Genomic DNA, 18,051 nt, shown 5'->3' with positions numbered 1-18,051 from the left:
ACACTAAGTTTATAAAGCAATAAAGACTAGCTGATCCTTTCCTTCCTCCTCACTCTATTTATTGCTTTCCTTTGTTTGAGCATGTTAGAATTGGACTGAAAAAGCAGCTCAGCATCCGTCCTGATATATGTAGAAACATGAGATGCAAACAATTGTCCTGCCACTTTGCCATATGAAGAGTGTCATAAAACTAAATTTTCCCACTATCAAGGAAAGTGAGAAAGACAAGAATGGTTTGTCCATTTTATCTATCACATCCTTTTGAAATAAGGTTTCCTACAACTATGGCTGGTGAGGGTTATGGATCTTAGTCATTAGGTATAAACAATCCTGTTTGCTCGAATTCACTAATTTCTTTTGATCTCTTCAAGTGGTAAATGCTACTGTGCTTCTACATGGTTCTTCTTCTGAAGCATTTCAGTTCTAGAATATCATCACCTCTTCCTTCCATTGTAAGGATGGTAATAGTAACAGCAGTGGTTCTCTAAGGAAAGACATGCTATACTACAATCTACAGAAAAGCATCTGATGGCATTTCTCAGCGGAGACTGGTATTTTTGCAACAGAGAATAGTCATGTGACTTTTTAAAACAAGTAACTGGGTAAAAACAATGGCATAGGGAGATAGTTAGGAATCATTTCTGGAGTATAGAATTTATTCACTGAGGACTATCCACAATTTAATCAAATTACCTAAATGCTAAAAGCTACTTTAACATTCAGCCATATATGCTTTTAAAATTCTCACATTGACTAAAGGAGCTTTCATTTTTTTATTTACATTTTCTGTATTTTCAATGGTTTCTACAATGCAAATATATAAACTTGATCAAGAGGGGGAAAAAAAGCAAAATCACTTTTTAAAAATTTCATCTCACATTGAAAAGACAAATCAAAATTCAGAGGATAACTGGGTAAAGGTTGAGAGTACTTCTTCATATTAATCCCTAACAAAAGTAATTTGGGACAAAATACCTGTAAAAGCAGTGCAGTCATTTAAAGAAAAAAATAGGAAGAGTTTAAAAGTTGCCTTGAAATTTTTTAAAAAAAATTATTATTTGATACCAGAGAGTAACAGGAATTTGTCATTCATGCACCAAGTGACACACTAAAATGGCACTGCTTTGAGGCATTTCTTCAGTGGAGAAAGGCATGGCTGCCCCTGAACATAAGCATTATGCTGGAGGGTGTCTCCCTGGGATCTGCATCCAGTTTGTAAATATGACACGCAATGAGTAACTAACCTAATTAGATTCATTGACTTAATGAGCAGACAGTGGCCCAAAGTGCTCACCAACAAGCAAGATGTAAAGATTAAGGAAGGAAAAGGACAACTTAGCACCGTAAAAGATGGCAGATCTTTCACAACCAGTCGATGGGCCAGAGATGGCAATTTCCTTCTGAAAATTGTAAGGAAATGAATTATTAAGAACAATTCTCTGAATAAACAAACAGAAGCATGTTTCTGCTTTTCATGCTGCTTATCTAGCCTTAGCAAGCTGTTCATTCCTGAGAAATATTTATTTAACAACAAAGATTTTAGGAGGTCCTTTTCTTTTCCTGACCATCTTGATAGAGTTTGACAGGCTGTGGCATGAACATGGTGCTTCCCATCTCTCTCTGGAGGGCACAAATAGCTTGACTTTCGTGGTGGTTGTTATTTTGGGGGAGATCTGAACTTGGCTTCTTGATGCTAATGAGAGAAAGAAGACTGAGAATGAAAATGTCCATGTTATTTTTTTCTCCAGCTGGAGAAACTTCTGCTGTGAATATGAAATATTATTCTGTTATTGGAGCATACATACCCTTTTCCACTCTTTAGTCATTTAAATCATTTCCTCCTTCAAAGTTCATCGCCTGGTGGTCATTCCTCAAAAAAAGAAGAAACCAACAAATAAATGAGCTCACACTTCATCTCAAAGCCCTAGAAAAGGAAGAACAAAACAACAGCAAATGTAGCAGAAGGCAAGAAATAATTAAAATCAGAGCGGAAATCAATGAAATTGAAACAAAAGAAACTATTGAAAAAATTAACAAAACTAAAAGTTGGTTCTTCGAAAAAATAAATAAGATTGACAGACCTTTAGCCATGCTAACGAAGAGAAGAAGAGAGAGAACTCAACTTACTAACATACGGGATGAAAAAGGCAATATCACAACAGATGCTACAGAAATACAGAAAACAATTAGAAATTATTTTGAAAACCTATATTCCAATAAAATAGAAGATAGTGAAGACATCGATAAATTTCTTAAGTCATATGATTTTCCTAAACTGAGTCAGGAGGATACACACAATCTGAACAGACCAATATCAATGGATGAAATTGAAGAAGCCATCAAAAGACTACCAACCAAGAAAAGCCCAGGACCGGATGGGTATACAGCGGAGTTTTACAAAACCTTTAAAGAAGAATTAATACCAATACTTTTCAAGTTATTTCAGGAAATAGAAAAAGAGGGAGCTCTTCCAAATTCATTCTATGAGGCCAACATCACCCTGATCCTGAAACCAGACAAAGACACCTCAAAGAAAGAAAACTACAGACCAATATCTCTAATGAACCTAGATGCAAAAATCCTCAATGAAATTCTGGCGAATCGAATACAAAAACACATCAAAAAAATAGTGCACCATGATCAAGTAGGATTCATCCCTGGGATGCAAGGATGGTTCAACATACGGAAATCAATAAATGTTATTCACCACATCAATAGACTTAAAGATAAGAACCATATGATCATCTCGATAGATGCAGAGAAAGCATTCGATAAAGTACAGCATGCCTTTATGTTCAAAACATTAGAAAAACTAGGGATAACAGGATCTTACCTTGACATTGTAAAAGCTATCTATGCCAAGCCTCAGGCTAGCATCATTCTGAATGGACAAAAGTTGAAGGCATTCCCTCTAAAATCCGGAACAAGACAGGGATGCCCTCTATCTCCACTTCTATTCAATATAGTTCTCGAAACACTGGCCAGAGCAATTAGACAGACGAAAGAAATTAAAGGCATAAAAATAGGAAAAGAAGAACTTAAATTATCACTATTTGCAGATGACATGATTCTATACCTAGAAGACCCAAAAGGGTCTACAAAGAAACTACTAGAACTAATAAATGAATTCAGCAAAGTGGCAGGATATAAAATCAACACGCATAAATCAAAGGCATTTCTGTATATCAGCGACAAAACTTCTGAAATGGAAATGAGGAAAAACACTCCATTCACAATATCCTCAAACAAAATAAAATACTTGGGAATCAACCTAACAAAAGAGGTGAAAGATCTATACAATGAAAACTACAGAACCCTAAAGAGAGAAGTAGAAGAAGATCTCAGAAGATGGAAAAATATACCCTGTTCATGGATAGGCAGAACTAACATCATCAAAATGGCGATATTACCAAAAGTTCTCTATAGATTTAATGCAATGCCAATCAAAATCCCAATGGCATTTCTTGTAGAAATAGATAAAGCAATCATGAAATTCATATGGAAAAATAAAAGACCCAGAATAGCAAAAGCAATTCTAAGCAGAAAGTGTGAATCAGGCGGTATAGCGATACCAGATTTCAAACTATATTACAGAGCAATAGTGACAAAAACAGCATGGTACTGGTACCAAAACAGGCGGGTGGATCAATGGTATAAAATAGAGGACACAGAGACTAATCCACAAAGCTACAACTATCTTATATTTGATAAAGGGGCTATAAGCATGCAATGGAGGAAGGATAGCATCTTCAACAAATGGTGTTGGGAAAACTGGAAATCCATATGCAACAAAATGAAACTGAATCCCTTTCTCTCGCCATGCACAAAAGTTAACTCAAAATGGGTCAAGGAGCTTGATATCAAATCAGAAACTCTGCGCCTGATAGAAGATAAAGTTGGCTCCGATCTACAGATTGTGGGGTCGGGCTCCAAATTCCTTAATAGAACACCCATAGCACAAGAGTTAACAACTAGAATCAACAAATGGGACTTAATTAAACTTAAAAGTTTTTTCTCAGCAAAAGAAACAATAAGAGAGGTAAATAGGGAGCCTACATCCTGGGAACAAATTTTTACGCCTCACACTTCAGATAGAGCCCTAATATCCAGAGTATACAAAGAACTCAAAAAATTAGACAATAAGATAACAAATAACCCAATCAACAAATGGGCCAAGGACCTGAACAGACACTTCTCAGAGGAGGATATACAATCAATCAACAAGTACATGAAAAAATGCTCTCTATCTCTAGCAGTCAGAGAAATGCAAATCAAAACCACCCTAAGATACCATCTCACTCCAGTAAGATTGGCAGCCACTATGAAGTCAAACAACAACAAGTGCTGGCGAGGATGTGGAGAAAAGGGTACACTTGTACATTGCTGGTGGGACTGCAAATTGGTGCGGCCAATTTGGAAAGCAGTTTGGAGATTCCTGGGAAAGCTGGGAATGGAACCACCATTTGACCCTGCTATTGCCCTTCTCGGACTATTCCCTGAAGACCTTAAAAGAGCATGCTACAGGGACACTGCCACATCGATGTTCATAGCAGCACAATTCACAACAGCTAGACTGTGGAACCAACCCAGATGCCCTTCAATAGATGAATGGATAAAAAAAATGTGGCATCTATACACAATGGAGTACTATGCAGCAATAAAAAATGACAAAATCATAGAATTTTCAGGGAAATGGATGGCACTAGAGCAGATTATGCTTAGTGAAGCTAGCCAATCCCTAAAAAACAAATACCAAATGTCTTCTTTGATATAATGAGAGCAACTATAAACAGAGCAGGGAGGAAGAGTAGGAAGAAAAGATTAACATTAAACAGAGACTTGAGATGGAAGGGAAAGGGAGAGAAAAGGGAAATTGCATGGAAATGAAGGGAGACCCTCATTGCTAAACAAAATTACGTATAAGAGGTGTGAGGGGAATGGGAAAATAAACAAAGAGAGAAATGAATTACAGTAGATGGGGTAGAGAGAGAAGTTGGGAGGGGAGGGAGGGGAGGGAGGGGAGGGGGGATAGTAGGGGATAGGAAAGGTAGCAGAATACAAAAATTACTATTAGGGCACTATGTAAAATTGTGGATGTGTAACTGACGTGATTCTGCAATCTGCATTTGGGGTAAAATTGGGGGTTCATAACCCACTTCAATCTAATGTATGAAATATAATATGTCAAGAGCTTTGTAATGTTGTGAACAACCAATAAAAAAAAATAAAAAAAAATAAATAAATAAATCATTTCCTCCCCTGTTGTCCCTTCAGTTTGGAGCTGTGGTTTCCCTTACTTTTCCTACAGAAACCCCTGGTGCAGAGAGAGAAGATGGGCTGCAGATTGTTTGTCTTCCTCTACACCTTGCTGAGGCTTCACCAGCCTTTGTCCCACTTTGAAAGCACACTGGAATATGGAGGAGTGAGGTGACCTGAGTACAAGGATAATCCTACATTCATTTCCATTATTACCCCATTTGCAAACTTTAGAACTTTATCTGTTATAACAAATTGTTTGTGGCAAACTCCACAACTAACTGGGACAGTATGTCACAACACTGTGCTCAAGAATTAGATATGTAATGTACTTCCATTTCCAAGATGAAGTGAGGGACTTTGCCACAGAGGGCCCCTGGACTGACCAAGAATAATATTTCATATTCACAGCAGAAGTTGCTCCATGAGTAGCTGGTTAATCTGTAGGATGGAAAATAAACTCAAGGCAAATTAAAAGAAATACAATATGCAGGAAGATTGAAACAACCCAGATTATGATGACACATATCAACACAGAAATACTATGTTGACCAAGGCATTGACCCTTTTGGTGACTCCGTTTCCTCTTTTTCAAAATAGAACAATTAATGATGCTCTCTTCATAGAATTGCTATCAGTACTACACTCTAACCAGCTGAGCTAACTGGCCACAGCCTAGGATGGCTAATACCTGTAAAATGCTGTGGATGCTGCCTGCCTGCCACCTAACCTAGAAAGCTCCGTAAGTGCTAACTCATTTTTACTACTGTCATTATGTAGACCCAGCTATCTCAATGTTAAACCCAGAATAAGCTCCACCACTGCTAGTGTTGCTAATTTTACTAGCTCTAAATTCACCCTAACTATAACATAATAATGAAAGGGAAAGGGATTTGCAGCCTTCCTTTTAGCTAGTTCAATCCATTGTTGAGGCAGAATGGAAGTATAGATAAATAGAAAATTAGCCTTTAAACATGGTTGATTTCTAGTGGAAGTGCAAATTGGCACATACCTTCTAAAGGCAGTTAACAGCCTTAAAACACAAATACCCTATTCCCCAGCAATTCCTCAACTGTGAAATTTATCTTATGGGAACAATCAGGGATGTGTGAAAAGACATATGTGTTAGATTCTTCTTCAAACTTATTTCTAATACTGAAAAAATTGGAAGAGACTTAATGTTCAACAATAAGCTACAAGTTAAATAAAATACACACATTTGTATGATGCCATGTGGCACAGACATTAAGTAGAAGATTACAGATTGACGTGGACCGATGTTCACAATATATAGCCCAGGGAAAATAACAGGTTACAAAACTGTATATCATAAAAATACTATAAATGTAGCAGTCGGGTCAAGATATATCAATACAAGCATTCCTTTTTAAATGAAGCTTGTAACATTCTGAAAACTTCTTTGAACCTTCCAATTTACCCATAGCATACATCTTATTTTTTGTTCTATTCTTATTTAAACCATAGTCTAGTCCATTGATTTTTTGTAATGCAATCTAGTTATTAAAGTATTCTGCTCTCTCTGTTGAATAGTCTGTCAAAATGCAGTATTATTAGCTGTCACTGTTCGTAGTTCCAAGCTTTCCTCCTCTGATCTGACACTGTCTACTCCACCTTCACTAACTCCCACCCCAGCAGGAAGGAGAGGGGAATCTCTTTTGTGCCGGAGAGCATGAGTAGAAGGGAGGTGACCAAGACCTGATCTGATGCCACTTTATTTCCAAGGCTCCTACTGCTACAGATCAGTGCTGCTGTCTGCACGGTTTCCCAAGGCCATATTTGGCTTCCCTCACAGAGCACTCCTTTCTCCTACCGTGGAAGCTGTGTGTCTCTTTGACCGCCACCCAGGCTGCTGTACACCCTCTACTTCTATCTTAATCTCTTCGGTCCCAGTAGATTTGTAGCCCGTGTCTTTGGATTCAGGAAGAACTGAAGAAGGGATTCTACTTCCTCCTGTCTTCTGGGCAAACTGCAGGATCTTTTCAAGCTCCACTGACATAAAGTATTCCATTGAGCCTTCTGAAATCACCTGTGGAGCAGGAACCCTCAATCTTAAAGAGACACAATCTCAAACAGCTGTCTTGCTCCCTGGGGTGGGGATGGGAGTGGTAGGGATGGTATGGTATGGTGAAAGAACCATGGAGTAGAGGAGACACTCTGTCATCCTTGAGTTATTGTAGAGGGCTATCTCCAGAATCCCTGAGGACTCCTTCCATTTAAAAAAAAAAAAGCAAATCAACTTTAAGTGTATTTACATCAGATAAAATGCACCTGATAAACATACAGTTGATGAGCATTAACAAATGCCTACAAGGACCTAATCACCACAAGACACAGAACACTTTCATCTGTCCAAAAAGCTCCTCTTGGCCCTCTGAAGTCACTAACTGCTCCCCTGACTAGGCACCACTGATCTGCTTTCTGTCCCTTGAGATACAGTGCACATTTGCTAGCATTTTGTTTAAGTGGCATAACAGCATTACCGTCTTGTGTCTGGCTAAGCATAATGTCTCTGAGAGATTCATCCCTGCTGTTGCTGTATCTTCTTTCCTTTCATTGTTATATATTATGCCCCCCACACACATATTGATACATCACAATTTGCTCATTAAATCATTTCTGATGGTTATTGGGGTTATCTTTTTTTTTAGGAAGAGCTAATTCTTATGAAGAAAGTTACTATAAATGTCCATGTGCAAGTCTCTATGTGAATTATTCCCTAATGTCTCTTGGGTAATTACATAGGAATAGAATGCCTATGTCATATGGTAGTGTGCATCTAACTATGAAACTACCAAACTGTTTTCCAGAGTAATTGTGCCATTTTTTATCCCCACTGAAAGTGTACAAAAATTCTAGTTCCTCCATATTCTTGGCAACAGTGGTTTTCATCTATCCATAATTTTAGTCTCTTTAATGGGCTTATAGTATCCCATTGTGGTTTTAACTTGCATTCTCCGGATGGTTAATGAGGTTGAATATATTTTCATGAGCTTATCAGCTATTTATGTCTTTATTGCTAAGGTATCTGTTAGAATCTCTTGTTTATTTTTTCAAATTATTACTACCTTTTAGAATAGTTTTTATTTGCAGAAAAACTGCAAAGATTATGCAAGTCCCTATATACCACATACCCAGTTTCCCATTTGTCACAACTAATAAGCCAATATTGATACATTATTATTAAGCACAGTTCATACAAGTTCTGATTTTCTTTTTTTTTTTTAACTTATGTCATTTCCACATACCCTCCCTGATCCCATCCAGGATGTCACATCAAGTAGAGTCATTACATCTCCTCAGGCTTCTCCAGATCATGTCAGATTCGAAGACTTCTCCAGCTTTTGATGACCTTAACAGTTTTGAAGAGTACTGGTTGGGCCTTTTATAGAATGTACCTCAATTGGAGTTTGTTTGATACCTTTCCAATAACTACGGTTGTGGTTTTGTGGAGGAAGACCATGGAGATAAATTGCCATTCTCATTACATCATGTCAAGGGTACATGCTATCAAAATGACTTATCACCGTTGATGCTGACTTGATTAAAGGGCTACGGTTCTTTGTAAGGCTTCTCCACTCTGAAATTTCTTTTCTTCTTTTCCATACTATATTCTTTGGAAGGAAATCATTATACACAGCCACACTTAAAGATATGAAATAATACTTCCTTAAGGCAGATTATCTGAACAAATTGTTTTAATGCTTCTACGGTGATTTGTCTATTTGCCCATTGATTTATTCATTCAATCATTTTTTGATATTGTTATGGACAGTATACACTCAGCATTTATTTTATACTTCATTATTGGTTATAAACCAATACTCATTATTTTGTGGCTCAAATTATTCCTGCTTTGGCCATCAGAAGTTCTTTTTAGTTAGCTCCTATGTCCATATGGTATATCTTCACCATATGTTTTTTGAACACTTCCTTACATTCTGGAACTACAAGAATGAACCAGGCTCATCTAGAATATTCCTTGCATCCTCTCTAGAACCAGCTGTTTCTCTCAGGAATCCTGGTTCCTTTCACTGGAGAATGTTATGAGAAACCAAGATATAGGCTCTGGGTGTACATACTGACTCTAGAGTGTCTGCCGTCTATTTTTAAAATAAGGTGTCTGTTATGGTTCAATTATAAGAGGCGTTTCTGGTTTTTAGTTTTTAATTCTCAATACAGGTTCTCTATCAGATACACAAATATAGAGAATTAGTTTTGGTTATTTGGGTGAGGCTAATCAGGAATCATAGAAGCCTTTTAAAACTGGTCTTTACATTGGCCTCCTGGTGCTCAGACTATTATTTTGGTGTGCAGTTTTGCCTTGATGTTCACTAGTCCTAGAGAAGAGGAACGTGCCCCTAGCACTTGCTGTTTCTCCACAGACAAGCAACAGTGTGAGAAGGATGGCTCTGAGGTGCTTAGAGAAACACTGAATTCAAAAGTGAGTCCACAAAGGGCGCAAGCATGAAGTTCAGACTCCAATAAAATTTGAAACAAACAGAGCATGATTATTTTATATGACATTGAAAAAACTCAATGTCAAATATGACTTCTGTGTTTACACTGAAAGCAGGAAAGTAGCTCTTGTTTGGTGATAGGCGTATAGCCACCACCATCCAGAGCAGGAGGGATGTCGATATTAAAGCCCTGCAGTTTTAAGTCCCTTCTGATGATTGAAATGTTAGTGGCATTTTCTCAAAATATAGCAGTAAGCCAAAATATTCATGTTCACACCAGCTGAATATCTAATATCTGTAGGCAAAGAATTATGGAAGAAAAAAGATGAAAATGTAATTCTCTTTTCTCTATGAACTTACTGTTTGTTTGGTACAATGATTTCTGAATTTTTAATTGTATACCCATATTAATGATTTTTTTGTGTTGACATATCCAATATATATACTGAATATTTATAAACCATGCAAACACGCTTTATATTTCACATAAACATACAGGAACATAAAAATTTTAATAGAATGAGATAAGGAAGAATATAAATAACTCTTCTAATATTTTCTCTCTACAATCCAGTGGATGATCCTGTTCACTGCCTGGGCTATTTGCACCCTTATAGGGGCTACTTCTCTATGGGAATAAAAGAAAAGGGGTGGTGTGTGTGTGTGTGTGTGTGTGTGTGTGTGTGTGAGTGACAAAGAGAGAGAATAAAAAGTGTTTTAAAATGGAGACTGGAAATAATGCATCTAAATAAAAATGAAGTCAGTTTATTTATTTTGTTGTGTTTTGTTTTTTAAGAGTCATCAACTTAAGACTCCAAATCTTAGTAAACTCCCAAGACCTGAATTCTTCCAAGGTCATTTATGTCATTCATGGGCATTGTGTATCTGCCCTTATTTCAAGGTGAGTCAAGAACCTCCAAGTTCCCAAGTGTTCCTCATTGTACTGTCTCATTTTGAGAACCACTGATCTAATGTGCATTAGAGCATTGCTATGGCCTGGATTTTTGTGTTTCCCCCAAATTTAAACCTAATACCCAGTGCAATAGTATCAAGAGGGAGGTTTTGGGGGGTGATTGCATCATGAGATCTCTGTCTTTATGAATGGAATTAGTACCCTTCTAAGACAGCCTGAAGGAGCTTGATTACCCTTTCCACTCTGTGAGGACACAAATAGAAGGCAATATCTTTGAAGGAGAGAACAGGCCTTCACCAGATACCAAATCTGTTAGCAACTTGATCTTGGACTTCCCAGCCTCCAAAGCTGTGAACAATAAATTTCTGCTGTTTGTAAATTACTCAGTCTAAGGTAATTTGTTATAATACCCCCTAATGGACTAAGACAAACACCCTGGGAGATTCTGATGCAATTGACCTGGGGTGGGCTGTGGGCATTTGTGTTTATTTAAAAGCTCCCTAGGAAATTTAGGCCTGTAGCCAAAGTTGTGATAATTCTTCTAAATTTGCAGCTTTCCCTGTGAAGGTAACAGACCTCAGTCGATACTGGACTGGTGGTAGCTATAACCTCCCATATTATCAAACTAATTGCAGAATTAGGTCCTTCTCTTCCCCGAATATAAATTCCACCTGTGCCTTCATAAAGAACTTTGAAAGGATCCTATGGTCTAACATTCAGACACTAATGCACCAGAGAAGATGTCCTTGTCTCCATCTTTCAACTTCCGTGTCTCCTACAATTAGCCATCAATAACTACAACAACAACATGAAACAGGGCGTAACCTAATTGTAGAAAGTAAATTCAATTATGATGAAAATCAGAAAGAATTAGAATAAGTTAATTAGTAATATCAATTGACTATAATTATTCTGCAAGCTCACCTGTAAGAAAAATTATCAAGTGAGATGAAAACAAGTTGGTTTAGGAATTACCTTTTAAAAAAAACTGATCATGGTTGTCCATACACCTCCAACAAAAGTCCTTCATAGTATAAACAAGAATTACTATTTATACTATGCCTCTGTTCTAAGGCAATCTACTGTGTTATCAAAGAAAATGCCTTTTTCCCCACCATTTTCTCTTTTACTAAGGCAGGCAATCTTTTGGAACAGACATGTTTCAAATTCAGACTTTTCCAGATTTTAGAAAGTAATATAATGCATAAATAGTACATTACATAACCCCTAAGCAGAGTCTTGGGCAGATCCCACAGTCAAACTCATTAATATCTCTCAGTGAATATTTGAATATATATGCAGAAAAGTTATACATAACCTTATGTCAAGCCAGTTAGTTTTTGCCACCAAATAAGTGGCACAAAATAGGATTGTTAAAAAAAGGAAGCTTGTTTTCCAGAGATTTGGGAAGTGTAAAATTGTAGGTAAGAAGTGATCAAATGGAGTTATGCCTAGAATAATTTTCATTAAGATGATTAAAGCTAAAGGGAGCTGAGTGTGGTGGCACACACCTGCAATCCCAGCAATGTGGGAGTCTGAGGCAGGAGGATTGCAAGTTTGAAGCCAGCCTTAGCCTCAGCAACTTAGTGAGGCCCTAGGCAACTCAGTGAGACTGTCTCAAAATAAAAAATAAAAAAAGAACTGAAGATGTGACCCATTGAGTTCAATCCCTAGTACCAAAAAAGCAAACAAACAACAAAAATAAACTCTCAAGGGAGTTTTGGGTCACCTATAAATTAATCAAAATACCTTTGTTTCCTTGAAAGATAGTGATTTGAGGCAGTTCCTTCATTAATATTTGTGGAAGCTTATGCAAAAATGGGAATAGAATTCTATTAGCATATGCTAACAAACTGTTCAATAACTGTGATCTCTCTGCCTACCTTTTTAAGTATACCTTATACTGCAAGAAATCTTAAATATGTCTGTATTTCATTATTTTTATATATGACTGGGTATCTTTGATGAATGAGTAATAAAACAAAGGCATATGTAATTCATCATTCCTAAACTTGGATAACCTTAAATATAGAAAAAAATAAAAATAATTTGTTATAATCAAGTTGACACATAGTTGATAGTAAATGGCTAATGGTTTAAAATTTTGAATATATATTCATGAAAAAGTTAAAAAATTAATGTAAAATATTGACAGAACAAAACTTTTTCATGGTTTTAAAAACTTATTTTCTTCTAACATGTTGAAAATTATCTATTAAAATTATAAAGAATAATACAACAAATTTTAAATAAAAATATATATGAAACAAAAATATATTATTTGATTTCAAAAATGTGATTACCTTTTAATATAATAAAATAATAATAAAATATTCAAAATTCTAACATCTGATGTCCATCTAGTTGCCATTGTAAAGAATCAGCATCATTATTCCTGCATGTTATGTCTAGACCTACATTTATGCACATATACATTTTTATTGGTTATTAGAAACATTTAACATTGAACAGTATTTATTAGCCACCATGTGCAAATGCCATGAATGCCACATGATTCACAAGCCTTTCTGGACCATAAGTTAGAACACAGAGTGAAGCAGGGAAGAGGACATTCAGTTCTAATGCAGAGGATTCTTTTCTGTACACAGATCTATTGCATTTTTGTTATCTGGGAGAAAGGATTTGGTGAGTTAATTAATTTTCATTTTCTCCTACTGAAGTGCTTCTAAGGCTTAGATCTTTTCATTCTCCAAGGTCCTGTCCCTAGTATTCAGATACAGACTTTTGTTTACAAGACCTGGAGAGAAGTATTTCCCTGGGGCTTGAGTAGTGCTCAAAGGAAAAGCAGTTTCGGTGACCAATAATCCAGTGACAAACTGAGTATAAGATCCTGACTATCAGAGGCACCAGCGCATCCTCTAAGAACCATGTAGGTTTTTTATATGCAGAGCATTCTAAAGCAAAGGTGTAACAATGTCAAAAGTGGAGATATTAATATAGGTAGGCCAATCCAAGCAAATATCTGCTATTTTGTTTAAGAAAAAAAATTCTAAGAAGGAAGCATCTGAGCCAACTATCTAATGTTCAAATAATTTTTCCCCTGGATGTTAGCTATAGCATGGGTATTGTTTGAGCATGTCTCCCAAAGGCTCATGTGTTAGAAGCTTTGTGCCTACTATGATGACAATAAGAGATGCTGGGACCTTAAGATGTGCAGCCTCCTGGGAAATCAGGGAGTGAGTAGTTCTCATAGACCCCAGTTAGTTCTCTGGAGAGGATTGTTATAAAATAGGGACTCTGCAATCTGTCTGATCTCATTTTGCCATGAGATCTCTTCTTCTTCCATACCCATCTGCCATTGTGATACCATCCACTATGAGGTCCTCACCTAAGATGAACTGATAGCACCATGCCCTTGAACCCCCAAAACTGCTATATACACTTCTTTTCTTTATACATTACCCACCCTCAGGTATCTTGTTTTACCAGTGGAGAACTGACTAATGCATTGCTTGATATTAATGGTTGGCAAACCATTGCTCATAGTCAATTCAGTTTACTGACTATTTTTGTACATAAAGTTTATTTATTTATTTATTATTTTTTTGTGTGTGTAGATGGACACAACACAATGCCTTTATTTTTATGTGGTGCTGAGGATGGAACCCGGATCCCCCACCCCTGCCCCCCTAGCCACCAACCCCCGTGCTAGGCGACTGCTCTATCACTGAGCCACAGTCCCAGCCTCTGTGAATAAAGTTTTATTGGAACATGGCCATTTATTAAATTTTGCATTGTCCATACCTGCTTTCACACTAAAATGGCAGACCTGAGTAGCCGCAAAGTCTAAAATTTATTCTCTGGCCCTTTACTGAGAAAGTTGCCAATCCCTGCTCTATTTCATGACTGGCTGACATCTTACACAATAATGGAGAGTTATTTCTTCACTTCTAGCCTGAGGTGAGATAGAAAACCCCTGTCAGTGCCATCTCTACAAGTGACTTCACTTGGAAAGGGTTTTTGTTTGGGTTGGTTTGTTTTTAATTAGAGCATTATATTTATACAGAGTATCTGGATTCCTTTTGACTTAATTTTACATACAAGGAATTTGATTTCAATCCCCATTTTCCCTTCCCTTTCCTCTCCTCCTCCCTCCCCCTTCTCTCCCTCTTCTACTGATCTTCCTTTCACACCTTTATTTATTTATTTTTTATTGGTACTTTCTACATATAGATTCCCTTTGCTGCATTTGTGTGTGTATATAGCATGATTCTGTGAGATTCATTCCAGATTTCTATCCCTGCCCTTCCTCCCTCTCATTCTCTTTCTACTCCACTGATCTTCCCTCTGTCTTTATTATATCTGATCCTCTCCCCTACTGCCTTCCTTCCATTATTTTGCTTTAGCTTCCACATAGGAGAGAAAACATTTGACCCTTGCTTTCTCCAAGTCTGGATTATTTCACTTAGCATGATTTCATATGAGAAGTTTTAAATACCCACTCTTAAAGTTAAATAACTCTTTTATGTAATCCTCTTGATTTTAACCTTCTCTTTCTTATCTGAAACCAAAACTTAAATTTTCACACATGACTAATTGCTAAACAGGCTCACAATTTAGGAATACATATGCAAAAGCCTAAGATGTTGATCACATATTGTTCAGAAATGTAGGAGCAATTCAAACTTATTCCTTAACCAGAGGCCCTTAAACCATTTAGAGTAGTGAGATGCACCTATTTAACTCATGGGATTTGAACCATTATCCATTATTTAACCCCCACCACCACCCAAATTTCAAACTGTTGATCTTTGGAAATGCTTTGGGCATTCTATGTCAAGGGCTTTCAAAATGAAATGCAAATTAAGTTTTAATGAAGTGCAACTGTTGAATAGCCATGAAGTAATCAGGACATTTTCTGTTCTTTATACTTGATGCAGGAGAGCTTTGTTTACTTTATTTTCTTCTATGTACATGTTTCTCAACAAAAATGCAGAGACTGCAAAGAATGGCTATAAGAGCTATAAAGTAAATGCCTGCACCTCCAGGTAGCTATCCTAACTAAAGGACTCTCTGATGACCAGAAAACTCTGTTGCCCAAAGCAAGTCAAAAGTGTGTTTGTCTTTGGGAAAACAGGTGGTGCCGTCTAGTGGAAAGATGGTCATGACTGGTCTTGATTGCTGGTTCAGCCACCCACAGTTCTGAAAATTGAGAAAATTCAGTACTCTTCCTGAGCCTAATCTACAAAACAAAGATTGAGTGTGCCTTGCAGAGTTACTATGAGGATATCAAATAACAGACCTGCAGTGTATGGCATTTGATAAATGATAATGTTCATGGCTGTATTTTCATTTCCAAGGCTCAGTGTGGCAACATATTCCAGGAGTAGGAGTGTCAGAGAGTGGAGTGAAATGAGACAGATCACAGGCATCCTGGAATAATCAATGAGGCCACCAACTCTGAATCACCCCATTTCCTCTTCTTCTCTGTATAGAAAGTCAAGGCCTCATGACAGATCACAGACACCCCTGGAGAAAATTCAGACCCCAAGGCAGTGAGGACCCAAACCACAGGGAATTTGCAGACTTGCTGCACCTTGGCTGGGGCCTGGCTCTAGTAAAAAAGTCTATTTTCTCTAGCGCCACAGAAACAGACAATTTAAGATCAGAGCCAGAGCTTTATAGGGTTTGTCTCCTGCTTCCCCATGAGCTGATGGGCCTTTTGGCTACTCCTGAAGATAGGTCCACATCCTATTGGTTTTTCTCTGGAAGATCAGTATGCAACTCAAGGCCACAGATGCCATGCTCCTCCAGAGGCCAGATCAGGGGATGAGGCACAGGAAACAAAGAAGACAACCCCAGTTCCCCAATAAGGCTGGCACTCAGTGGGAGGAGGAGAGGTGACTGCCTGCACCTTGTGACTTGTAGGGAGAGAAGTAGAAAGGGGACTTGAGGAGAGGATGTTGGTTTTCTAGGGCTGCAATAGCAAAGTCACCAACTAGATGGCATAAACAGCAGGGATGCAAAACGTCCCATCCTAGAGGCTGGAAGTCCAAAATCAAGGTGTCAGCGGATCATGCTCATCTGAAACCTGTAGGGGCAAACCCTTCCTCGCCTCTTTGAGTATCTGCCATTTGTACGCATCCCTCCCTTCTCTGCCTCTGACATCCCACGGCTCGCTCCCTAGGTGTCTCCCATTAGCTTCCCTTATTGTGTCAGCCTCTGTGTCACTTCTCTTCTAAGGACATCAGTCATACTGGACCGGGTACCCTCCACACTGGTCTGACCTCAACTTAATTTGATTAAAATTATTTCCATATAAGGTCATATTCACAGGTTCTGGAGGTTAGGATTTCAACATGTATCTTGTTGGGACGCAATTTAAATCCAAACAGGGAGTGAAAGATGGAGAGGCAGTGGGTCCTGAGAGGCCTTTTCTTCCAGGTCCCCCCAACCACGTACTCCTCCCTGCAGTAATTCCCTTCATACTTCACAGCTTCAACCTCCAGGCAGTTTTTCCCAATGTGACAACCTGCATTACAATCCCCTGTGGGATCCCAGTCACAGTGTAGGTTCCTGGGGGGTGGGGGAGATATCTGAAACTTCAGAGTCTGCTGTTTTTTGCTTTCTCTCTCTCTCTCTCTCTCTCTCTCTCTCTCTCTCTCTCTCTCTCTCTCTCTCTGTCAGTCTTGCAATCACGGCCCTCAGTAACAAACCCAGAGGTTTGTGCTATTCCCAGCCATTTTCACCATGCGGTGAGTAGATTCCAGATCCCTTTGGAGTTAAGGATGGAAAAAAATTAAAGGAAAAAGAGCTTCATGGGACTTGATGTAGTAGAAAAAGGGTTAAAAGAAAGAGACGGAAATCTTAGGTGGGAAAAAAACTTCCCAGTGTTTTGGCAGCACTTGGCCCTGGTCACCAGTTATTATAATTAGAAGTCAAGGGAAAGATCCTTTAACTGGGTAACTTCAAATTGGACTGCAGCATTGCATCCATCCGTTACCAACTACTAAGTCGGGGCCATTGGTCCAGTAGGCCAGGACCTGTGTTCTCCACTCCTCCAAATCTCAAGCTGGTCCCCACAGTTAGAAAGCCATTTCCTGAGTAGGCTTTATTTCTTGCTGATGTGAAATGTGAAAGTGGTTAGGAATGAGTAATGGGGCCCGCTCTGTTCTACCTTGTAATACACAGAGTAAGCAACAGACAACCTGGGTATCTCACTGGGAATGGACCTTGTTTAGCCTCACTCCAGTGGAAGGGTTGCTGCTGCTTAACTTCTCTACACACTCTGGGCTCTACAAATTTTATGGCAAAGAACAGGTGACAGGCAGTCATGGGATGAAGGGTGGTCTACCCCGCTGATAACGCTCCCTTGTGACAGCTGGAACTCAATGAAAACAATAAAAAGGAAAACAGGGAGTGATTGAATGGGTACAATGAAAT

The 18,051-nt window shown here is 38.1% G+C and overlaps 1 long non-coding RNA gene across 2 annotated transcripts in view; it reads left to right on the top strand.

The window, feature by feature from the left end:
- LOC308653910 overlaps positions 1-18,051 on the top strand; it is a 65,836-nt gene that overhangs the window by 46,895 nt on the left and 890 nt on the right. For both annotated transcript variants that reach the window (XR_014023133.1, XR_014023134.1), the window contains one exon: positions 10,531-10,635. This is a non-coding gene — a long non-coding RNA (uncharacterized lncRNA). The remainder of the gene's footprint in view (positions 1-10,530; positions 10,636-18,051) is intronic.

The sequence above is a fragment of the Spermophilus citellus genome, assembly GCF_964194105.1.
Source record: "Spermophilus citellus genome assembly, chromosome: 7".
Classification (NCBI taxonomy): domain Eukaryota; kingdom Metazoa; phylum Chordata; class Mammalia; order Rodentia; family Sciuridae; genus Spermophilus; species Spermophilus citellus.
Note: the sequence above shows the minus strand (reverse complement) of the source record. Positions and strands in the feature narration are given on the sequence as shown.